Source organism: Narcine bancroftii, chromosome 3, assembly GCF_036971445.1.
Source record: "Narcine bancroftii isolate sNarBan1 chromosome 3, sNarBan1.hap1, whole genome shotgun sequence".
In the NCBI taxonomy this organism is placed as follows: domain Eukaryota; kingdom Metazoa; phylum Chordata; class Chondrichthyes; order Torpediniformes; family Narcinidae; genus Narcine; species Narcine bancroftii.
This window is the reverse complement of record NC_091471.1, coordinates 88,097,842-88,122,556: the sequence shown is the minus strand read 5'-3', so window position 1 is coordinate 88,122,556 and position 24,715 is coordinate 88,097,842. Positions and strand designations below refer to the sequence as shown.

The following is a 24,715-nucleotide window of genomic DNA, read 5'->3' as shown; positions in this document are numbered from 1 at the left end:
TTGTTTACCCAACGATAAGCTGAAGCACTTTCCCTTGGAACATAGGATTTGAGTGGTCACCTCAGAGTGGTGTCCAAAATCATAAGGGGCAAAGATAAAAACTAGAAGGCAACAGATTTAAGGTGAGAGGGTAAAGATTTTAAAGGGACTGGAGGCAAGTTTTTGACATACAGAGTGAGGTTCCCTGGAACAAGCTTCCAGAGGAAGTGGTAGAGGCAATTACAATTACAATGTTTAAAAGGCAGATAAACAGGTACATAGATGGGAAAAGTTTAGAGGGATGTGGGGAAAATGGAGGTAAATGGGATAGACAACTTGGCTAACATGAATAAGTTGGGCCAAAGTGCCTGTTTCAATATGACCCTTTAAGCCCTGCTCTAGTATTTAACTAGGTCTCAGCAGATTTCCCACTTCCACATTATTTATTTTTTCTAACTCCACAAGCCATGATTCCTATAATTTCCAAAAACCAACTGACATCAGCTTTGAATGAAATGATTCTGAGCATTCATGGCCCTCCTGTGCAGAAAAATAAGATTAAATTACAGATTAACCTACATTTTTGGACCAGGTTTTTTCCATACTTAGGAAAGGTGGCATTTATGTGACCAAATGAACAAAGATGAAGGTACCTGTATTTTGGATGACTCTCTCCCTGATGAAAGGGACAAACTATCTGCATCCAATACAAATCTTCGACATTTCCAGCATCGTAGTATACCTTCCATTTGTGAATTCTCAGTGGATCCTCATATGCTTATAAGAGAATGTGCATGAAATAATTATCAATGATGGGCATTAGAAATAATTAAATTGCAAAGCTTAAATTGAACTTTCTGCATGTATTAAAGCATTAATATGAGTTAAGCCAAATCAGAACCCAAATTCCGAAGAAAACAGACATTTCTGAAATGCTTGAAAATTCATCTTCTATTATATGTAAGTGGAATTTAACAATGTTAAATTGGTCTACAATTCCCAGGATTTTCCCTTTAACCTTTTTTAAGCAAAGGGACTACATTTGCCTTTCTCAGATCTTCTGACAACTCCTTGTGTTACCAGGAAGGACACAAATATCATCAATCTCTTCCCCACTTCCTGTAGTAACCTGGGGTCCAGTTCCAGGGATCTACCTATCTGCATACCTTTAAAAATATCCAGCACTCCCTTCTTCTCCACATGTTCCAGCACATGGGCCTATTCTACAATGGGCCTCACATTAGCAAGGTCTGTCTCCTTGGCGAACACTAAAGTATTTAGGACATCTTCCTACCTCCTCTGCCTTCAGACATGTTTCCCCCTTTATCCCTCCCTTTCCACCAACTTCTCTATCATCTGCCTTGACATTCTGGTTCCTATCCTCCTGATGAAATCAACAATGTATGAAAAAAATATATATGAAAATACCCAGTGTTTGTGGTTAAAATTTATCTTGTTGGAAATGGATACATGGTAATTATTTTGATAACCTTTTTTTTTGGGTGTTACAACTGGTCAGATTTTAACGAGGTCAAGGGCATGGAGCCTCACCTCATCACTGAATTTCAGATGTTTGGTCCACATTTCTCTGAGATGTGATGAGATCAGACACCAAATGATCTTGCTGAAACAAAATCAAGACATTACTGACCAAATTATTAGAGACTAGGAGCCATTTGGCAGCACCATTCTAATCACTAGCCTTCACTTTGATTATCACAGAGTCGACTGATTGGCCCTGCCATCATTCAGGATAGAGACATTCTTTCATTTTCAACATTGTGTAGGTGCCAGTGTTATAACTGGACTGGTACAGCTTGGGTGAAGGCACAGCTAGTTCTGGAACACAACCCTTCACTGCTATAGCAGGAATAACATTTGCTGTATTGTGTGCTCATATTATTGTTTGATATTTCTTAGGGTGATCGATTTGGCTGGAAACAGACTTCTGTGATGGTGGGTATCATAGAGCAAGCTGAGATGGCTATTTATTTCACATTTCTGGATGAACATTGTTATGAATGCTTCAGACATTTCTTTAGTAATTAAATGCTGGGCCCTGCCGTCATTGAGGAAGGGGTCTTGAGGTCTCTTATTGTTAGTAGTTGTCCACCACTATTCATGACTAGAGATTAATAGACAAACGTGCTGGAGAAACTCAGCTGGTCCCACAGAGTCCATAGGAGGTAAAGATACAGTATATAACAAATGTTTCAAGCTTTAGCCCTTTGTCATATGAGCAACAGAACAGGTAGACACCTGAATAAAAAGGCAGACAAAAGAGAGAAGAAAGGGCAGGGGAAGGAGCACATTCTAAAAGCCAACAGGTCATAGATGACCTGGACAGGACAACAGGAGGGCAAAAGTTGAGACTTGTTTAGGGAAGAGGGGGCAGCTCTATAAATGCAGAGCTGTAGGAAAGATGAGAGGATAAGGAAAGAGAAAGAGACAGAGCTAGAAGAAAGGAGGCATAGGGATAGGAAAAAGGAGAGATAGGGATTAGGTGGAGGAGGGGGCTAATGGAAACAGGATAAGCTGATGTTAATGCCAACTGGTTGGAGGGTGCCCAGACAGAATACAAGCTGTTGTTTCTATATTTTGCAGAAGGTATCAATGTGGCAGGGTCAGACATGGTTGGACATGTGAGCATGGGAATGAGGCAGGGAATTGAAATGGGTGGCCCTGGCAATCTCCGCACTTTTAAGCAGACAGAGTGAAGGTGCTCAACAAAGCAATCTCAATCTGTCTCTCTGATGTAGATGAGACCACAACAAGAGCAATGAACCCCTACAAATTCACAAGTGTTGTTTCACTTGAGAAGACTGTCTTGTGGGTGCAAGTGTAGCATTTCCTGCAGTCAGAGGGGACGATTGATGGGAAGGGAGGAGTAGATGAGGGAACCACTGAGGGAGTGGTCCCTGCGGAAGGTGGAGAGGGAAAGATGTGTCTGGTAGAGGGTTTGTAGGTTGGGATCACATTGCATGCTGGATGCAGAGGCTGGTAGGTGATGAGAAGGGGAATCCAGTCCTTGTTACGTCTGGGGCCAGAGGAGCCTGGGGTGGATGAGAAGGTCATGGAGAATATGCAGGTGAGGATGTCCTGGGTAAACTTGTACCTTTCACTTTGTTCGTTTTAGATTGGTCATAGTGTTTGAGCTACCGAAAGAAAATAGACACACACACACCAAGAGCAGTTCAGTTTATACAAATGTTTATTACAAATTCAAAACCTGATTTCAAACTACAATATGCAAGCCCTTCCCAATTATATTTATCAACGTCTGGACTGGTCCCAACTGCCGAAGCAAGGCAATGACCGCACACTTGTAGTTGATTGTCGGGGCGCCGGTATCAGCTTCTCCACCTCCCCCAACCGGGACGTTGGCTGGACTCTAGAAGTTCTTCTTGCTGAGAGATGTTGCCACCTCTCGGAGAGTCTCAAACTTCAGCAGTGGGACCATGGCTTATATTACCCAAAAACTGCTTACCCAAGCACATATTCCCAGCACAGTAAGAAAGATAAGCGAGCAAGCTAGCATGCTAGGCTTCTATCGAATAACATAATTTTCAGCTTATCACTTTGAATACAATGGTTTATTTTGCATCAAGGCTAGGCCTCTGACAATCTGTGACCAAAACAAGCAGGAAGATTAAATGTTCTTGGTACACAGATGTCCTTTCGTCAGATAATTGCATCTCTGGCCTCTCGGTGGAATTTAGCTTATGTCTGCTGATTCTAAAAAACAAGCAGGTTCTCAGCCTTGCAGAAGCAAAGGCTGCAAAAGTAAAAAACAAGGTTTAAATCTTCCATTACAGAGGCCCAGGTTGGTGGTGGTAGAGGAGAAGGAGGACATCTAGGATGATCTCACATGGAAATTCTCGTCTTGGGAGCAGATGCCTCATAGAAGAAGGAAGAAAGAGATAGAAACCTTACAGTGGACAGGGTCTGAAGAGGTATAGCAGAAGTGAAGAAACATTCCACTTGTGAATCTGCAGGTGTCATCTACTGCATTCGTTGTGATGTTTTCTACACCAGAGAGAATGGGTGCAGACTGGGAGATCACTTTGTTGAGCATCTTCGCTTTGTCTGCTGCAACAGCAGAGATCTCCCAATGGCAACCCATTTCAATTCCCCGCTCCATTTCCATGCCTGCCAACATGTTTGTCCATGGTCTCATCCACTACCAAACTGAGACCTCCCTCATATTCTGTCCGGGCACCATCCAACCAGATGGCATTAACATCGACTTCTCCAGTTTCTGTTAACCCTCTTGCCCAATCCCATCTCTTCCTTTCCCTCCTTTCCTCAGGATCTGCATTCACAGACTTACCTCCCCCTCCCTTGATTAATTCTCAGTTTCTCTCTCCTGCTTTCCTAGCCATCTCCACCTATGGCCTCCCCATGCCTTTTTATACATCTTTGCCTCTTATGGACTCCACGAGTCCTGCTGTGTTTCTCCAGCTCTTTTGTGTATTATCTACAATCACCTTGTTTCATCCTTCAGGACTAGATGTGCAGGCCTTTGATATGATCCAATGAATGTGGGACTGCTCAGCTCTATTATCTAGCAGCCCTGCATTGCAGCTTCACAAGGGACCTCATTTTGAAGTGCATTTGTTCCTGCTCCTAGCATATAGTCCTCAGTGTTGATAACCTAACATGACTGTCAAGGTAGGCTGCAGTATATGCTTCGCACTAAAACTGCAGATTGTTGCAATGTACATTCCTGCTCTTCCTAAGGGCACACAGCACTTCGTGGTTGTTGAGTTTTGAGCATTCCGATTTCTTCACGCTAATTTTCTCACTTCCAGTGAAAGATCTGGTCTGACAGTTATATTGTACAGAATTTAATCATGGCACCATCAACTACTGTTGGTGAATTGTATGGAAGTCCTCCACTCTCTGCTCCTGCTACTTTCAATGCTCCTTCCTGGGGTTGGTCAACATGGACTCTAATCAGTTCTTTACCTGAAAGAGAATTGTACATTATCCTCTGGAGGAAGTTTTCTTGACCATGTTTGACAGATGCCATGAAACTTCAGAGGTCTGGAGTCAATGTTGAGGATCTCCACTGCTGCTCCTTCCCACTTGAATACCACTAACATCCCACCCAATGGCTCTGTTTTTCCAGTAGGATGAAAATAGGCAGGAAATGTGATTGAGAAATGTGGGACACTTCATCAGATGTCCAATATTTTAGTTCTTTCTGATCTGATAAATATGGAAACATATTTTCGGCAGGATATATCAGGGATTGCTGAGGGTACCTGTTGAAATTATCTGTGAGTGCGGTGACTTGAATCCCAGTTTGGGTCACATCAGATGCTAACTTCTTTCAACTGCACATGTGCAATTAAAGGGAGGATTTTCAAACTTTACCAAAGTCTTGAGCAGCGCCAATGACTACAGGAGAAATGTGTATGACTATTAAACTAACATTCAGTTTGAGCTTTCAGCCAGATTAAAAGATGTTTATTCTCTGCAAAAGTGGATCATGGATTGTGAATCCGTTAAAAATCTTGCCAGCAATAAATCTGGCCATTTGTACAAGAGTTGAATTTTATTTGGGTGAGCTGAATGTCAGAAAGAAAAAAGAATTAGAATAAATGGAGTTCATGGAACAGAGGTCCATATCTTATTAAATTGCACAAAATTAATCAATCTCATGTCACTACAATCTTCAGCACAAGTGTTTTTTCGGTCCTTACACAAACACATTCAGGAGTAGTTTTCTCAGGGATAACAATGATAACTCATGCTCCTGGGTCACACATATAAATCATACAGGATGCATCATTTATATCATTCTGTGGACAACAATCCACCCAGGTTGCATATATTGTACTCTGGTCCAAAGTTGAGTTTTGTTGACCAACTTCAGTAACAGAGGTCAATCTGCACATTTCATTATATTCAAAGTACACCCCATGAGACGAAAGAAAAAAATTCTCCATCCCCACCTGTGGCAGAAACATACAGGATCAAAATGTTCTGTTGTAATTCTAAGCAAACAATGATCACAATTCCACTGTGAAACTCATAGTAACTTTTGGTCATTGCAAATACATTTCTAAAACCAGAAGTCCAAAAGTTGTTTCCCACAAATTCGCTGCTCTTCCACAAGGTGTGCTGCAGCAATTTTCACAGACTGAATCTGTATAGAATCAGTTATTTGCTGTGAACTTTTACATTTTATATACGAGCTTCACTGTATGAAACACTTAACAATTTTCATGTTGACTGTTAAAAGCTAATTGCTTTTCAATGTACTAAGCTGTAATACTTCTAACGATACAACACAGAAGACGGCCCTTCCAGCCCATAAAATCCGTGCCACCCAATTAACCTACAACCCTGTATGTTTTGGAGGGTGGGAGGAAACCAGAGCACCTGGGGAAAATGCATGAAAATCATGGGTAAAATGTAAAAACTCCTTACAGTCACTGCTAGATTCGAACCTAGTTCTATGATGGTGTAATAGTGCTGCGCTAACTATGCCGTATACACATATTAATTTATTATCATGCAGCCCATTATTGCTGAACAACTTTCCTAGCCTGGAAAAGCTAACTTTATGTAGGTTGTATCATTCCTTGCATTCAATCACAAAACAAAAACTTATGATATTAAAATAATGTAAAGCAATGTTTGATTTTATCTGCCTCTTCAAACTACTTTACTCCACTATCCAGAATATAAAATTGTACAAATATGGTTCTACTCTTCCCATCCAGTCATACCCACCAGATCACCTGCAACGACTTTCCTTCTCACTTCTAAAATACCAAGGTCTATCCTTGGTTTCATTCACTTTCTCTTAATAATATAGTCCAAGTAATGCCAAATTACATATCTGCTATCACAGCCTTCCCACCGCCCCACCCGACAAGCTCTACTCCCTCTGATTTGTTGCATACCTTGAATGACAACCATGGATCAGTAAATATTCCCTCCATCTAAATATCTGAGTGACTGAACCCATTACCTAATATTTCTGCCAACTGTCCTGATCATCATTTGTTCATAATCTAGTAAAGCTCAATTTCACTGAAAACATTTTTTTTGCTCCACCCTATTTCTGTCACTTCCTCCAAAGCAGCCTCATCACTCCTGAAAAAATTCAGACTTCACAATTCTACCCCTTGGCGCTTGATAGCCATGCCAACCACTGGTTGGGATCCAAGCTCTGGAATTCCTTTGCTGAATGTTTGCCTGTCCATTTTCTTCTTCTTTAAAATATTGCCTGAAACCTGCCTCCTTCAAATCTTTTTGTAATCTATCCTAATATGTCCTTTGTTTTCCATTAAAACTTAATGTCCTAATAGAGTTCAATAATACTTCAGTACTATAAACTAGGTCATTTACCTATAGCAAAGGTATTACATTAATGCACATTTTTGTTGTTGGTATGGGATGAACTTTTGGCTAGAATTATTTGCAACAACCCTATTAAAATAAGGTGCGGATGTAGGCCAAGTGCCTTCTAGAGCCTAGACCACCATTAAGTAAGATCATGGCTGACCTGATCTTTGTCTCAACTCCACTTTCCTGCCTATTCTCTATAACCTCAATAGCCCAATAGATTAAAATCTGTCTATCAGCCTTAAATATTGTCAGTAACTGAACCCCAGAGTATTCTGGAGAATTCGAAGATTCACAATGATCCGAGAGAAAAAAAATCCCCTCATCTTCTTTTTAAGTCAGTGTCCCCTTATTCTGAAACAATGCCTCCCATTTCAAGATTTCCCCATCAAGAGCTATCCTGCAAAGCCCACACAGGATCTATTATGGTTCAATAAGATAATCTTTCATTCTTCTAAAGTTAAGTTAGGGCCCAACCTTTTCTCATTAATGTTTCAGGTTATTTAAAAAAAAATCAGAGCTGGAAGAAAAGATTATGGAGAAACAAACTTTGAGATACAATAATCTGGAAAGAAGAAAAAGGAACAACAGTGAAGTTCAGTGATCAAACAATTTGTGGGATAGATTAAGTTTGAAATGGGATGATAATGCAAGATGAAGGATGATGCCAAGGCGATTGAGAGCAGCAGAATTATTTTCTGAAATTGATAAGTTCAGGAAATCTATAAAATGCCCAGTCAAAAGATGAATGATTGCTTCTCAAGATTATTTTAAACTTCAGTGAAACAGTGTGAGATGCCAATAACAATGAATTAAAATGACAGTTACTGAAAGCTTTGGATTATGCTTTGATTTGAAAAGAGTTCTTTTGTTACATTTAATCAATCCATAGCTGGTCTCCCCATTGTAGAAGAGACCACATGATGAGTAGCAAATAAAGTGCACTAAATTGAAAAGTGCAAGTAAATCACTGGCTTACCTGCCAATTTCATTTGAGAATCTGGATAGTGAGAAACAAGGAGGTAAAATGGCAGGAGTTACTTTTCCTGTCATTGCTCTGGAAGGTATCACGAGAAGTAGAAGTCAGATTGGTGGTGTTAGAAGAGTGGTTCCTTCAAAAGCTGGAAGCTGAGGGGTGAGGAAGGTGCATTAGGTTTTGGCATCATTGGAAATGGCAACATTTTAATTGCATGAGTACAACTGAAAGAAGTTGTCATCTGATGTCCACGTAATTAACAGCAAACATTGTTTTTTTCATTATTATGCCCGATTTTACTAAATTGATCCTGTTATATGGAATCAATGTTCTGAGCTATTTAGGCCATTATCTAACCAAAAACTTCCTGCAATTCAGTGGCAACATCTAGTCATTGGCAGGGCTTCTAGTGTAACAATGAAGAAGCTCTCATCATGACAAGTCCCTGAAAGCTTTGACAACTGACAAAGACCAGCTTTGGCCACTAGTGATTGTCAAAACTACCAGTTTCAAATGCTTCAGAAGTATTAAAAATGAAAATAATTTAAAAATTATGAAATAGTTGAAAAATTAAAAAGTAAAATTACAAGTAAAACATTTTTAAAATTGCCTCCCCTTTATATCCACTGCCTTATTTTAAAATCCTCTTTATTTTCAAAGCCTCAGAAAATGAACTTATTAAGGATAATGGGCATGTCTGCCAGATGACATTCATTCAATATGTCATTGATGGAAAAAGAGTGACGAGTGCACATTGTTCTGTCATTCCCACACAAAGAGGAAGCCAACAGAATCTTATGCAAATTCTTTTCCAAGACTACTCCTGCCAATTTAAATCAAAACTTGTGAGAACACATGATCTACGAGCAATTGGTGATGAGACAAGAAGTGGCCTTCAGTTTGTGAAATGGAGGGAAAATGTAATGTGCAGGAAGCAATGCAGAAAATGCTGGAGGGACTCAGCGGTTCAGGCAGTGGATAGTCAAGGTTTCAGGCCGAAAACCCTTTTATTAGGAATGGCAAGTAACAGGCATAAGCCTGAATAAAAGAGTGGAGGAAGGGAGGAAGAGGAGCACGGGCTGGCAGGTGATGGGTGAATACAGAGGGGAAAGTTGGGGGAAAAGCTAAGAGATGATAAGAAGGGGCAAGGATTGAGAAAGATGCACTCTGATGGGAAGAAGGAAGGGAAAGGGATGAGGAGATGGAAGAAAGAAAGTTAGGAGAATGTAAAAAAAAACAAGATCTCAATACTAACAATAATGGAGCTGGGGTTACCAACAGGATGGGCTTTCAAAGAGTCCTTCAAATTTTCAAATCAATATATTGCAAATATGGGCTCCATATTTTCCAAAGAAATTATATTTATTATGTAAATTATGTAATTTTCTTGTGGAATAAAACTACACAATTCAGCATGCCATCCCAAAATATGTATCTGATTTCCAAGTAATGGCTATGCACTTCCTAGAAACAACTAAAGCAAAACATTAAAAACTCAATTTGATAAATAGTTAACCTCAATTTAGCTCTAATCACTTTAATATTACCCAACAAAAATAACATCGGATCCTGTGGAAGTTTAATATTTTTTCCAAAAAATTCCTACCTCTAATCAAAAAGGTTTTACTCTAGGTCAGGGGTCTCAAACTTAATTTACCCGGGGGCCGCTGGAGGTAGAGTCTGGGTGAGGCTGGACCGCATCAGGTTTTCCACAAGAAAAGCTCTTACAAAAACATTCCAATGTTATCAAATGTCTTTATTTTTATTTTTTTAAACACAAAATAAGATGAAAAAATAAATAAATTAACAATTCATAAGAAAGAAAATAAAATCAATCAGTAATAAATAAATAAAATGAAAATAATAATAATGAAAATAATAATACAGTAAATATAGAAGACTGAAGAAACCACATATAGTTGCTGACTGGAGAAATGTAATTATTATTAATCAGATTCAAATGTCTATATTAACAGTTCTTTAACCTTTAACTTTCTGAACATGAATGGAACATTGAACATAAACTGTTATGAACATGTCTTCTTCTGCCTACTTCTTACTGCTAGAGATCTGGCAGCACTTCCTCTCGCATAGCTGAGCCACATTTGGCTTAAGGGAGGAGGCAGTTGAGACCCTCAGTAGGGCTTGAAGGTGCTCGTCAGTAAGTCTGGACCTGTACTTGGACTTATTGAAGTTCACGTGCCGAAGCGCGTGAAGCGGGAGCGGCTGCGGAAATTGCGCATGTGCCGCGTCCATATGACAAATAGAAAATGCACACAAATATGCTTATATTCGCAATAAGCCCAGCCGATGTCCCGCGCCCAAGAGCAATATACCCCACCGAGATTGGTAGGTTCGTTCAGCTCCGCACACAACACTGAAAAGTGCCAATCATATCAAACTCGCGGGCCGCACTAACATTAAACTTTCACATTAATGCGGGGCCTCAAACTATCATCCCGAGGGCCGCAGTTGGCCTGCGGGCTGCAAGCTTGAGACCCCTGCTCTAGGTCATTTCTAAGTAGAATGCAAAAATGAACCAACTTCCTGACCACATCTAAAGCATAAATCTGATAATATTGGATTCAATTTTTTTACTTTTTGAGAAGTATAATTGATGCAAAAAATTATATTGAACCAATCTTTACCTAACATTAATAATTTTTGTCATTATTTTCTTTGTAATTTAATCCAATCATTTTCATCTATTCGTCTATTGAAATCAACCTCCTATCTTAATCTTGATTTATGAATTCCTAACTTAGGAGCTTCTTTTTGAAGTAATATGTACATCACCAAAATAAACATTCAAACTGCCCTTACAAATCAATAATTGTAATTAATTCTGTCTAGGTAATATCAAATTAGGACCTAATTTATCAACCAATATAGCCTTAACATGATAATAACATAAAAACGTTTTATTTGGGACGTTAAATTTATTCTTCATTCGTTCAAAAGTAATAAAGCAGCCAGCTTCAAAACAATCTTATATTCTCTTAATCCCCATTCTGATCCAAATCCTCAAAAATTAAATATCCATAGAAAAAGGAAGAAGTCTATTTTGATGTTAAGACATTTTTTGAGAAATCAGACCTTTTACCCCTATTTCATAATCTATTTTACTTCATAACTCCATCATATGTTTCAAAACAATTTTGAATTCCATTTATAAATAAAATCCTGCATACTATTCTCTCCTATTTTATTCAATTCTATTTTAACCCAGGTTGGAGATTTATCTACATCAAACATCACATTAATAAATTTTAATTGAACTGCCTTATAATAATTCTTAAAATAGAGAAGTTGTAAACTTCCTAATTCAAACTTCCAAGTCAAATTTTCAAAAGACACACTAGCCATCGTTATACTTCCTAATACTCAAAGGCAAATCCTTAAAAAATTTGGGGGGAATCCAACAAGGAATTGACTAAAAAAGATATTGTACCCTTGGAAAAATATTCATCTTCATATAATTCATTCAACCTACTAGGATTATAGGCAAATTATTCCACCTATTCAAATCTTTTTTTTAATTTTATTAAGTAAATAATTCAATTTATACAAATTATTTAAATAATTATCAACCTTACTCCCCAGATACTTAATTCTATCCTCTGGCCACTTAAATTGAGCAGATTTTCTACATTGAGTATAATCACCCTTAACCAGGAGCATAATTTCACTTTTGTTCCAATTAATCTCATAACCCAATATTTCACCATATTCATCCAATCTTATATATAATTGATGGAAAGAATTTATAGGGCCTGTCACATAAACCAAAACATCATCAGCAAATAAATTAATCATATTCCCCTTGACTAACCTTTATACCCTTAATCTTAGAATCTTGTCTTATTAACTCTGCTAAAGGTTATATTGCTAAAACAAACAAAACTGGTGATAAAGAACATCCTTCTCTACTTGATCTAGACAATGGAAAAGCAGAAGAAATTTGCTCATTAGTTACAACTTTAGTAAAGGGATTTTTATTTAAAATTTTAACCCAATTAATAAATGTATATCCAAAACCAAATTTTTCCAATACCTTAAATAAATAATTCCATTCTAATCTATCAAAGGCTTTCTCAGCATCTAAAGTTACCAACAAGTCACCCTTCTTTTGAGATAAATGTATTAAACTAATCCATCCAGAAACATTATCGGCAGATTGCTGCTTTTTAATAAAACTCATTTGATCCATATGAATAAGTTTGGTAGATATCTAGCCACTCTACTTGCCAAAATTTTAGCAATAATTTTATAATCAGCATTTAACAAAGATATTGGCCTGTAAGATTTTTTTAAAATCAAATCTCTATCTTAGGTATCACAGTAATAATTGCATTTGAAAATGATTCCAGTCGAGAATGATTTCTGCTGCTTGTTTCAACACTTACATAAATAATATTAATAAATCTGTAAATTTCTTATAAAATTCAGGTGGAAAAACATCCTCTCCAGGTGACTTATCACTTTGCTAAGAACTTCACTAATTTCCCTTACCATAAATGGAGCATCTAAATCTTTTTGATCTTGACAATTCAAGGTAGATAAATTTATTTGAGACAAAAAATTATCAATTTTAACCTCATCACTATGCATTAATTATTCTAGAAGTTTGGTCTGCCTTCAATTGCCAAGCAAGAACTTTGTGAGCTCTTTCTCCCAATTTATAATACTTTTGTTTAGTTCTCTTAATTAATTTTTCAGTTCCATAAGTCTGAATCATATTATAATAAAATTTATTCTTTCTTAAACTTTTCCTTTTTTATCAGAAGCCTTTCTCTGCAAATCTTTTTCCAAACTCTCTATCTTTTTTTTCCAATTGATCAACTTCTTTAGTTGATCCTTTTTAATTTTAGCTGAATAACATTATCTGACCTCTTAAATACGCTTTCAAAGCATCCCTTAAAATAAATTTATTATCCACTGAATTAACATTAATTCTAAAAATTCTTGAATTTATTTTCTTATAAAATCATAAACATCTACCCTTTTCAATAATGTAGAATTAAATCTCCCTCTATAAAATGATTTTTCCTTTTCATAAACTAAACATAATATCAAGAGTGGTGAATGATTAGATAAAATCAAAGCTTTATACTCTGAATGCATAACTCTTCCTTTAATGCCGACATTAAAAACAGATCTATTCTTGAATAAGTCGTGTCTATAAGAATAAAAATAATCCTTTTCCTTCAGATTTAATCTTCGCAAAATATCTATCAAATTCAAATCCTTCATCAAAGTCAAAATCCTCCGCAGTTTTAGTCCTAGTAATCGACTTCTGTGACTTATCCAAAATTGGATCAAGACAACAATTAAAATCTCCTCAAATTAAAACTTTTTCATTAGCTTCATCAAATTGCATAAAATTCATGAATAAATCTTTCATCATCAACTCTAGATGGATAAATACTCATAAGTGTCCACATCGCTGAATAAATTTGACAATGTACCAAAACAAACCTCCTAGCAGGACCCGTAACTATAGATTGAATCACAACAGGTAGATTCTTATTCATCAAAATTGCAATCCCTCTTGCTTTAGAATTAAACAATGAAACTGCCACTTGACCTACTCAATCTCTTTTTAATTGTTAAGCTCTTTTTCTGTTAAATGTGTCTCTTGTAAAAAAGCAATATCAATTTTCATTTTTAATATGAGCTAAAACTTTTTTCTCTTAATTTTATTATTAAGCTCATTTATATTAAAACTTACAAAATTTAATACCTTACTCACTGCAATTTCTTAAATTCTAAAATTAAACAACTCTCACAACTCCCCCACCCCAAATTGGACCCCACTCCATTAAAACCTTCAATTATATTTGATGTCTTCAAACAGAAATGAATAAAAGGAAAAAGAAAGAAAACCAGGAGAAAAATGAAAAACCCTTTGACAAAAAAATGTACTGATATAAAGGACCAGTACTACTTCCCTCTATTATAAGTGAAGTGGCCTTCATCACAAAATGGCACATGGTTACGGAAGGAGAAGATACAAAGTCTGCCCCTCCTGGACAGAATATGCATTGCTTTAATTAAACAGTTCATTTATAATTATAAAGAGATTCTTCAAGGGCATTTTTCTCTTGGTCATCATCAATCTCAACCAATTCTTGCTGCTTTGACAGCAGTTCTGCAACTTGCATCTTCTCAGATTGGACTGCCAAAACTTGCTGAGTAACTGAACTCTGCACATCCAATCATTGATCTTTTTTAATATTCGGAAGAGAATTTGCAAATTCCAATACTGCTTCTTCATTTGTAAAAAACTTTGACTGATTTTCTCCAGAAAACACTTTAAGTATGGCTGGATATCGGAAATAAAATGTATATCCTTTTTTTCAGAATACTGATTTTGCAGGGTTAAATGCCTTTCTTCTTTTCACAATTGACATGCTTAAATCCACATTAAAAAATACCTTGTTATTTGCCCCTGTTAATGGACCTTGATATTTTCAGGCATTTTGTACAGCCACTCTTTATTTCTTTATCGTGATAACATAAACATCTCATCAAAACCGAGTGTGGCGCTTGTCCCAGGAATGACTTATTTCTATTATCCCTATGTGCTCGATTCAAGTCCATTTGGGAAATTCTCAGGACCCAGACTTCTGGAATCCACTTAAAAAAAATACTGTACCAGATTAGAGCCTTCAAAATCTTCAACCAACCCAATGATCTTCATATTATTCCTGTGACTGATTTTCCAATACAACAATCTTTTGTAAAAGTCCTTTCCATTGCACTTCCCAAGCTATAATAGAATCTTCCGTTTTATTAACATCTTTACATTATTCCACTTCATGACAATAATCTTGAATATCATCTTCAATGTTTCTGAACTTGAATTTTAACTTTATTAACAGCTTTGGTATATTTTGTCATTTCTTCTTTAATATTTTTAATTTCACTCTTAATATATTCAAATTGTGCTTGAACATCACTTCTGAGAGATTCACATTAACTGCATTTGATTAATAATTATATGTTTGTTCTTGAGCTTCCATATCTTGGGTTCTGGCTTCAGGATATCTGAATTGTATAGCTTCGATCAGTTGGGCTTCATCTTTTTTTTCATATTCCACTCCTGCTCCATCCAATTCTTCATAAGCTTTTTCTTCCTTCTCTTTATCTTGGTCTTCATCCTTTTGTCCCTCTGAGTCACTTCCAGATGCTCCTGATTCAATATCTAGTTGAATCAATGGCCGTTTCTGGCTAGCCATGCTTCTGACAACACCCTTAATTGGTTCAGCTGTTCCCCATAGGGAAACAGGTTGCTCCGTTGTGCGCATGTGTTAACTCTCGTGCATGTGCAGTTGTTCCTGTGACATCTGTAGCTTGATTGTCTTCTTCTGGACTCCAGTGCCATCTTCTCCGGCTTCCCGGAGAGGTGGCGCTGGAGTCATATGGACCCTTGTCGTCGCAGCACGAGTCGTGCTTGAAGGAGGAGGAACTTGAGTCCGAGGCTCCATCGTTAATGTAGGCCCAACTTTTTCAGTTATACTAACCTCTTTAACAACTGCTTTCTTAGTCATTTGAATCTTCCCTTTCCTTGAAGCCATAGTATATAGATTTGTGAACAATTCCCGAAGTTTTTAAATTTAAGAAAATTTGGAAAAAAAAAATTTTTGGTCGGTTTTTGATTAATTCTGCCAGGAGAGGCGTATGTTCACATCTCCAACCTACACCTTCATTCCATCCACCTGAGGGGAAGGGTGGGTGGAGGGGGAAGAGGGGGTGGGAGTTTTTTATAAAATATATATACACACATGTACAATTTTTCTCTTGTAGCTCTAAAATTCCTAAATAAATTATAAAAAAGGTGTGTGTGATGGGCAGGTAGAGAGTGTGCGGGAGAGGGAAAGATAATGAAAAGAGGAAAAGGAATGGAGCCAGAGAGAAAAGGGAGAATGGGGGCAGGATTTTGCAAACAGGCTAGAGGTTACCGGAAACTGAAGAAGCTGATGTTGATGCTGTCTGGTTGGAGATTGCCAAGTTGTCATGCAAGGTGCTATACCTCCAATTTATGTGTGGCCTCAACCTAGCCGTACATTAGCCCATGGATAGATATATCAGTGGAAAATGGGGTGTGGAACTGAAGTGGTTGTCCACTGGGAGATACCGCCTGTTGAAATGGTGCAAAGGTACTCAACAAAGCGATCCCCCAATCTGTGTCCATTCTCTCAGATGTAGGGGAGGTCACACCAGGAGCACTGGATGCAGTAATTGACCCCAACAGGTGAAGTGTTGCCTCACTTGGAAGGAATGTTTGGGGCATCTTGTTCTACTCAGTCTACCTCTTTCATATTCTCCTTCTTGATTTTAGAAGTTTATAATTTGACCTATCAAATATGCTTTCAAAGCATTACATATTACAAATTAATCATTTACAGAATTCAAGTTTACATCTCAGAATAATTGTATTTGTTTTCTAATAAAATTCTAAGCATCTCTTCTTTTTAAAAATAATGAATCCAATCTCCATCTATAAACTGATTTATCTTTGTCAGGCATTGCAATCATCATTAATAGAGGTGAATGATCAGATAAAATTCTCGCTTTATATTCTGCATCTAATATCCTTGTTAGGCGAAGGCCACACCGATATAGGAGAAGGCCATTCCGATATAAAACCTACGACCCAAGGACCTCGCTGCCACATCCCAGCTTGCTCCCACACTCCTGTTCGGCTCCGAATCATGGGTCCTCTACCGGCATCACCTACGGCTCCTAGAACGCTTCCACCAGCGTTGTCTCCGCTCCATCCTCAACATTCATTGGAGCGACTTCATCCCTAACATCGAAGTACTCGAGATGGCAGAGGCCGACAGCATCGAGTCCACGCTGCTGAAGAACCAGCTGCGCTGGGTGGGTCACGTCTCCAGAATGGAGGACCATCGCCTTCCCAAGATCGTGTTATATGGCGAGCTCTCCACTGGCCATCATGACAGAGGTGCACCAAAGAAGAGGTACAAGGACTGCCTAAAGAAATCTCTTGGTGCCTGCCACATTGACCACCGCCAGTGGGCTGATATCGCCTCAAACCGTACATCTTGGCGCCTTACAGTTCGGCGGGCAGCAACCTCCTTTGAAGAAGACCGCAGAGCCCACCTCACTGACAAAAGGCAAAGGAGGAAAAACCCAACACCCAACCCCAACCAACCAATTTTCCCCTGCAACCGCTGCAACCGTGTCTGCCTGTCCCGCATCGGACTTGTCAGCCACAAACGAGCCTGCAGCTGACGTGGAAATTTACCCCCTCCATAAATCTTTGTCCACGAAGCCAAGCCAAAGAAAAGAATATCCTTGTAATTGTACTGAAATTCTGGAATAAGAAACATGTCAATTTGAATAAAAGGAGTAATCCTTTCCTCTGTGATTAATTCTTCTCCATGCATCCATTAAATTCAAGTCCCTCATTAATACCAATGTAGGTTTTGCTCCTTTCGTTCTTGGCATTCCTCGAGCAGTTCTATCTAAAATTGGATCCAAACAAAAATCAAAAGCCCTATTAAAATATTTTCATGTGTTTCTGCTAAATTCAAAAATGTTTCCTGTATAAATTTTTCATCATCCACATTTGGTCCATAATCTGAATATATTTGACAATGTACCATCACATATCTCCCTGCAGGATTAATTACATGTTTTGTATTTTAATTGGAAGATTTTATTCTCACTAAAATTGCCACTCACCTTGCCTTAGAGTTGAATGAAGAAACTACTACATATCCAATCCAGTCTGTCTTTAACTTCAAATATTCTTTCTCATTTAAATGTGTTGATTGAAAAAAAAACGCTAGGTCTAATCCAATTTTCTTAATATATGTTAATATTCTCTTTCTTTTCACTCCCCTGTTTAGCCCATTAACATTAAAATTTAAAAATCTCACTATGTTACTCATCTTAATAATCCACTCCTTCCTCAGCCTCCACTTGTGATGACTCCTCCCTCAAATCTCCATTTCAATGTGCAAAATATTGGCTTGCACTTCCTCTGGCAATCCAGATAGAAAAAAAGAAAACAGATTTATTTCTAGAGCATACATGTTACCACATTTATAACTATATATAAACAAAATAAACCCCCCAGTAGGTTTTAGTTAAATAATACCCAACACTAACTCCCTCTATTTTACGGATTGCAACCATGGTCACAATTACCCACATGATACAGTAGAAGTCAGAAACCCATCTCCTCCCCAACCTCCCTGGTATATTAATCTTTAGACATTTAATACAAACATAGAAAGATACAAAAAAAATTTCAAAAATCAACCAGAAAAAATAAGTAAGCATTGTTCTAGATAATTCAGTTCTGTGTGAACTGCCAGATTATGTTGATCCATCGAAATATATTGATAACTGTTCTGATTCTTCATTCAAACTGAGTTCTTGGAAGATGTTACACAAATTCTTCTGCTTGGACAAAGTTCAAAAACAACTTACTTTCACCTTCAGGCAAGAAAATCTTCAAGTTCCAGGGTGATGCACTACAAATTGATATTCTTTTTCCTAAATAATCTCCATAACTGGGTTAAATTATCTTCTTCTTTTAAATAAGTTGGCACTTATATCAGGGTAAAATAAAACTTTACCCCAACATACTCAAGTGGGCCTTTCCTTGCTCTTTCCCCTTCTTCTGCTGGAGTCAAAATCTTCTCTCTGTCTTGGTATCAATGAAATTTAATTAGCACAGAGCGTGGGTTCTGATTTGGAAGCGATTTTGGTCAGAGCTCTGTGTGCTCTTTTGATCTCTTTAGGGTGATTAAAATTCGTTTGACCTAATACTTCAGGAATCCATTTCATTAAAAAAAGCCAATTGGATCTGGTTCCTCCACTCTTTCTTTAAGACCCATTATTTTGATGTTATTTCTTCTGCCAAAATTCTTCAATATATCCACTTTTTGCTGAAGTTTCTGATTTTCCATAGTTAGATGGAAGATTCCACCGCTGCTCTATCATCCATAGGCTGCATTTCTCCCTGCATTTTCTTCATTTTCCCATCTAATTTATCAATTTTTCTCTTCAACTTATTAACATCTGGAACTTTATTTATTTCTCCTTTCACCTCCTCATTTTATGAAATTCTGTTATAAATAAATTAATGCTAGTTATACCTTCTACTTTAGGTTTACTTTTAGAAGTTTTAGCTTCTTTCAGTACCTCCTCTTCTAATTGCTGATCTTTCTCTTCACTCTCTTCCTCTTCACTCCTGGTCCATGGTGAGTCCGACTCTTCCTCCGACTCTTCCTCCCAGCTCTTCACACATGTGCGATGTGCTTCTGGGTCCTTTTCCAATGCAATCTCTCGCAGGAGAGCGACGTCAGCAGAAGTTCCCTCACCAGGATCACCCTCCCAGGGAGTAGCTAGGATACTAATTCCCTGCTTCTGACTTGCGGTAGGCCTCAGATATCTTTTGATCTTCTCTTCCACGTTGGAGGGAATTTTAAAATTTTGTAGCAATGTTTAAATGTACTTTAAAAGTTTTTAATAGTTTAAAATATTTCTTATTCTGTACTTTTTTACTAATCCACCAGGAGGGTCAGGATCCTACATCCTAACCCTACAGCATCACATGATGCCCCCTCCTCTTCCTCTCTGAGGAATAGGAGCTCCTTCATCTCATCACCCTAATTTGCTATCTTCAATTTAGAGACAAATTCAAATTTAAAATGTCCACATACCTTCTCTATCTCCTTGCTGCAAATCCTACTGAAACTACCGCAGGAAATTTGAACGAATTGAACATCATCAATATGTCACCATCTTGGACCCAGGAAGGCAGGTAGACCATTTACACTGGAGCCAATGAGAAACACAGTGGCTCTGATAATACCTACCTTGACAGGTAAGTACCGGGATGAAAATGACCCCACCATACCATGTTAGTGTGTTCACACAGGTAAGTGAAACAGTAAAAAGACGATTAAATACTGGCTTTCATGGGCAGTGTGAAAGCAAGCAACTTCTTTCCTGTAGCTTATTACAAACATGATAATCATTTAATCAAGTTATCTCTTAACATGTAGGAGACGCTAAACGATACATTTTTCTCTCCATCTGATCTGTTTCCTGTAACATTACTTGACAGAGTGAGGGATTTCATCTTTTATATTTCATTACAGTTAGCTGCCATATTATTGTGGGATGTCACTTCAAAACTCATAACCCTCATCTTCAATGAATTAAATGGATTTTTGGCTCTTGAAGCAAAGTTTACCTTTGTAGATTCTGCTTTTCAAAAGTTTGCCTCAACAGTTTTAAGTATCATTGTAACGTCACCATTACTTATCTCTTCAATTGTAGCAGGAGAGTTTTATTTTCCTATATTGGATATTTTTCTCTAAATTGATCTCATCAACTCAAATTATGGCAGAATTACTCCTGGATTATTTCAGTTCAAAGTGACACTAAAAGCAAGGTATATTTCAAATGAATATGCTACAACCTATCTTGTGATCAAGCAATATTCCATCAACACAGTATACCCACTCCTCCTATGTAACATAAAAAACAAAGAATTTGGAATTGATTTGGAGGATGCACAAAAAAGATTTGTTAAGATAGCTCTAGCCGTAGCAAAAAAATGTATTATGTCAACCTGGAAATTGGAAGATAATTTGAAAATACAACAATGGTATATAGAAATGAATAAATGTATTCCATTAGAAAAAATAACATATAGTTTAAGAAATAATATTGAAATATTCGAACAAATATGGGAGCCTTACATTAAATACAATAGCGAAAACCTACCGGGGACAATCACTACCTAAGTTAACGGAAGGAAAAGGAAATGAAAAGAATGGACTCGGTGGAATTGCTGGTGTATTTTTATTGAATGACAACATTGTCTGACTGGTTTAATGTATCCTAGATTTTATACCTTAAATGGACGGGAGGGGGGAGGTAGGGAGGGTGGGATGGGAGGGGGGAGGGGGGGGAGAAAATGGCACTGTATATGTGTGAAAAGGAAAAAGTGTGTATCATGGTTAATGCGATTTATGGTGTGAAAAATAAAAATTTAAAAAAAACTAAAAAAAAACACAGTATACCCACTTCTTGAGGAATGAAAAATTGATAAATTCTACAACTTCATTACGAGTGGAGAGTAAAGCACAACGACGTTAACAGGGAAGTTTTCATCTAAATGCACTTTAGGGGGTCAAAATATAATGTTTCCAAGGCCAATCATTAGTAACCTGAAGACCAAATATGAACATGAAAGAAAAAAATAGTGGGTCAGATTTTATGGTTCTACCGATGGAGTTTGTGGTCATTCTGCCTTTAAGGTGATAGCATCTTCAGGATTTCTGTGAATGTGCAGCTCAATGCAAAAAAAATGTATCTGAGTCAGACCTCCCACAAAAATGCACTGTTTGATAATGCATTTTCAGGTGGCCAATTGACCCGCTTGTAAAGCCGCATATTTTGGCAAAATGCAGCTGTGGGAAGGTCACATGAATGTACAGGAGGCACCTGCAAGGCGTGTTTGGTAACCCTCCTCTAAGAGGGATAATCCCCACAGCACAGTGGCCTCCCCAGCCATCTGAATGACAGTCAGCTGGCCAGCGCCTGACAGCTCCTCTCCCAGTCCCCACATTGTCGGGTGGCCGGCGCGGGCTGTCAGCTCGGGAACGTCCCCACACTGATCCTGCTGCCCTACTCTCTCTCCACTCCTGAAATCAGTCCCCACACTGTCAGGAAGCCGGCACGGCCTGTCCCCACATTGTCGGGACTGATTTCAGGAGTGGTGAGAAGGGAGCTGGAGTGGCAGGCGGGGGAGAAGGGAGCTGGCCGAAACAATATCGGTACCCGACTCAGGCACCTCCTTCTCTTCCGCCAGCCGCTCCATCCCCCGTACTCACCCGCCGGTGCTCCAGCCTCCTCCTCCCCCGCTGGCCACTCCAGCCCCTGTACTCACCCACCAGTGCTCCAGCCTCCTCCTCCTCCCCGCCAGTGCTCCAGCCTCCTCCCCCGTCGGCTGCTCCAGCCCGCGTACTCACCCGCTGGTGCTCCAGACCTCCTCCCTGCTGGCTGCTCCAACCCCCGTACTCACCTGCTGGTGCTCCAGCCTCCTCCTCCTCCCTGCCAGTGCTTCAGCCTCCTCCTCCTCCCTGCCAGTGCTCCAGCCTCCTCCTCCTCCCCGCCAGTGCTCCAGCCTCCTCCCCCGCCAGCCACTCCAGCCCCCGTACACCACCGCCGGTGTTCCAGCCCCCGTACTCACCCACCGGTGCTCCAGCCTCCTCCCCAGCCAGCCACTCCAGCCCCGTGATTGGGGAGTGAGTGGGGCAGTGGGATCACTGTGGGGACGTCCAGCACAGGACGTCCCCACGGTGGCTCTCCCAGCTGATAGCCAGCCATCCATCCTGAATTGACAGCCCAAGGGACAGGAGCCAGAATGTGCTCAGATGCGCATCCCAGCGCAGGTGTCCTTTCAAGTGGCCAGCGCTGTGCTTTAAACGCTGCCACATGAACTGCAATTTAAAGGGCCGCTTCTGCTTCTTCAGGCGCATTCTTAGTGCAAAATGTACCTGAAAAAGCCTATAGATTTTTCCTTTCAACCCCTTTCTCCTGTATACTCCCCCCAATCTTTAGCCACTTTCAGGTGGCCACAATACCCAACTGTAAAGCAGCCTATGCGGCTGTCGGGTGGCCTCCTGAGAATGGAGAACCCGGCCAAGAGGTTTACCTACCTAACCATTCTCCTGTAGGTATAATATCCTGCTCCAAGAATCCTCCATTACACCTGAAAGCAGCTCAGGCAAAGCTGATAGCAGCTTTCATGTGGCTAGCAGTGGGCAGGCTGTTGAGTCAGCTGGCCACCCGCTGACAGCCACCCTCCCTGCTAGTGACAGCTACCCTCCCCACAGCTGACACCTACCCTCCCCGCTGCCTGACAGTCCCCTGGTATGGAACTACGGGGCTGGAGTGGCCGGCACGGGACTTCGGGCCCCTGACGTCCTGCACCGGCCGCTCCAGACCCATAGTCCCACGCTGGGGGGATGTCAGGCAGCGAGGGGGGTGGGGGGCTGTCAGGCAGCAGGGAAGCGAGGTGTCAGACAGCTGCCCCTTCCTAGACTCAGGAGTCAGCATTTGCTCTGCAGCCCCTCTCCCCACTTCAGACCTTTCAGGTGGCAGAACACCTCCTTCAACACTGCCACCTGAATGTCTCTTTGCAGACACCCGCAGCCTGTTCCGGAGCCACATTCTCCAGGCGATTCCACCTGAAAGCGGCTTTTGACAAGAAATTTATCAACCTCTGTTTTAAATGTACCCTACAGCAGCTTCTACAGCCAAATGTGACCATGAATTCCACAGATTCACAATCCTGACTGAAGAAACCTCTACAGTCAGTTCAAATTGGAAACAAATCACCTCCTCACTGATTATCAACACAAGCACACCCCAAGGATGGCTGCTTAGCCCACTGCTCTACTCATTATACACCCACGACTGTGTAGCCAGACATAATTCAAATGCCATCTACAAGTTTGCCGATGACACCACAGTTGTCGGCAGAATCACAAATTGCAATGAGAAAGCCTACAGGAGGGAGATAGATCAGCTCGTTGAATGGTGTAATTTTTTTTTAAAACTTTATTTAAAGATTTTATCACAGGAATAAAAAGAAAAATTACATTTAAAGAAAAGATATAAAATAAAATAATATAATTACAATACAACATTAATAACCTAACTTAATTCAACCTAACCCCCCCTACATATACAAGAACTAAAAAAATCTATATATAAAAAAAACCCACCCTTCCCCTCCCCAAAATAAAGAGTGAAGAATTAGTAAAATTAATAATATTATGTATTAAAAAAGCACACACAAAGAAAAAGAAAAATATGACAAATAAAAATAATTTAAAAAAAGATTTATCAGATATAAAATATCACATCTAGGAACATACTTAAATCAAACTTAATTGCATATACTTAACAAATGGAGTCCACTTCAACTTATAAAAAGACATCTTATCTTGAATTGAAAAAGATATCCTTTCCATAATTAAACAAGACTTCATCTCTAAATACCACCTATCCAAAGTTAGTATATTTCTATCTTTCCAAGTAGACGCTATACATTTCTTGGCCACTGCTAAAGCTAAATAGATAAAAGAAATCTGATAATCATTTAATCCTGTTGAATGGTGTAATGACATAAACTTTGTGGTCAACGTCAGCAAAACCAAGGAGATGAGTGTGGATGTCAGAAGGAAGCTAGGAGAACATGACCCAGAACTAATTGAGGACTCAGTAGTGGAGAGCATTAAGAACTTCAAATGCCTGGCTGTCGACATCTCCAAGGGTCTTTCCTGGAGCCTCTATGTTGATTAAATCACAAAGAAGGCTCGCCAGCGGGTATAC

At 39.1% G+C, this 24,715-nt stretch overlaps 1 long non-coding RNA gene across 2 annotated transcripts in view; it reads right to left on the bottom strand.

The window, feature by feature from the left end:
• Positions 1 to 638: 638 nt before the first annotated feature.
• Positions 639 to 24,715, bottom strand: part of LOC138757339 (uncharacterized) — a 40,312-nt gene continuing 16,235 nt past the window's right edge. The window contains exons 2-4 of one of the 2 annotated variants that reach the window (XR_011353515.1): positions 8,321 to 8,469; positions 1,531 to 1,603; positions 639 to 756 (exon numbers count right to left, since the gene is read on the bottom strand). This is a non-coding gene — a long non-coding RNA (uncharacterized lncRNA). The remainder of the gene's footprint in view (positions 757 to 1,530; positions 1,604 to 8,320; positions 8,470 to 24,715) is intronic. The other variant, XR_011353514.1, reaches the window with a different exon arrangement.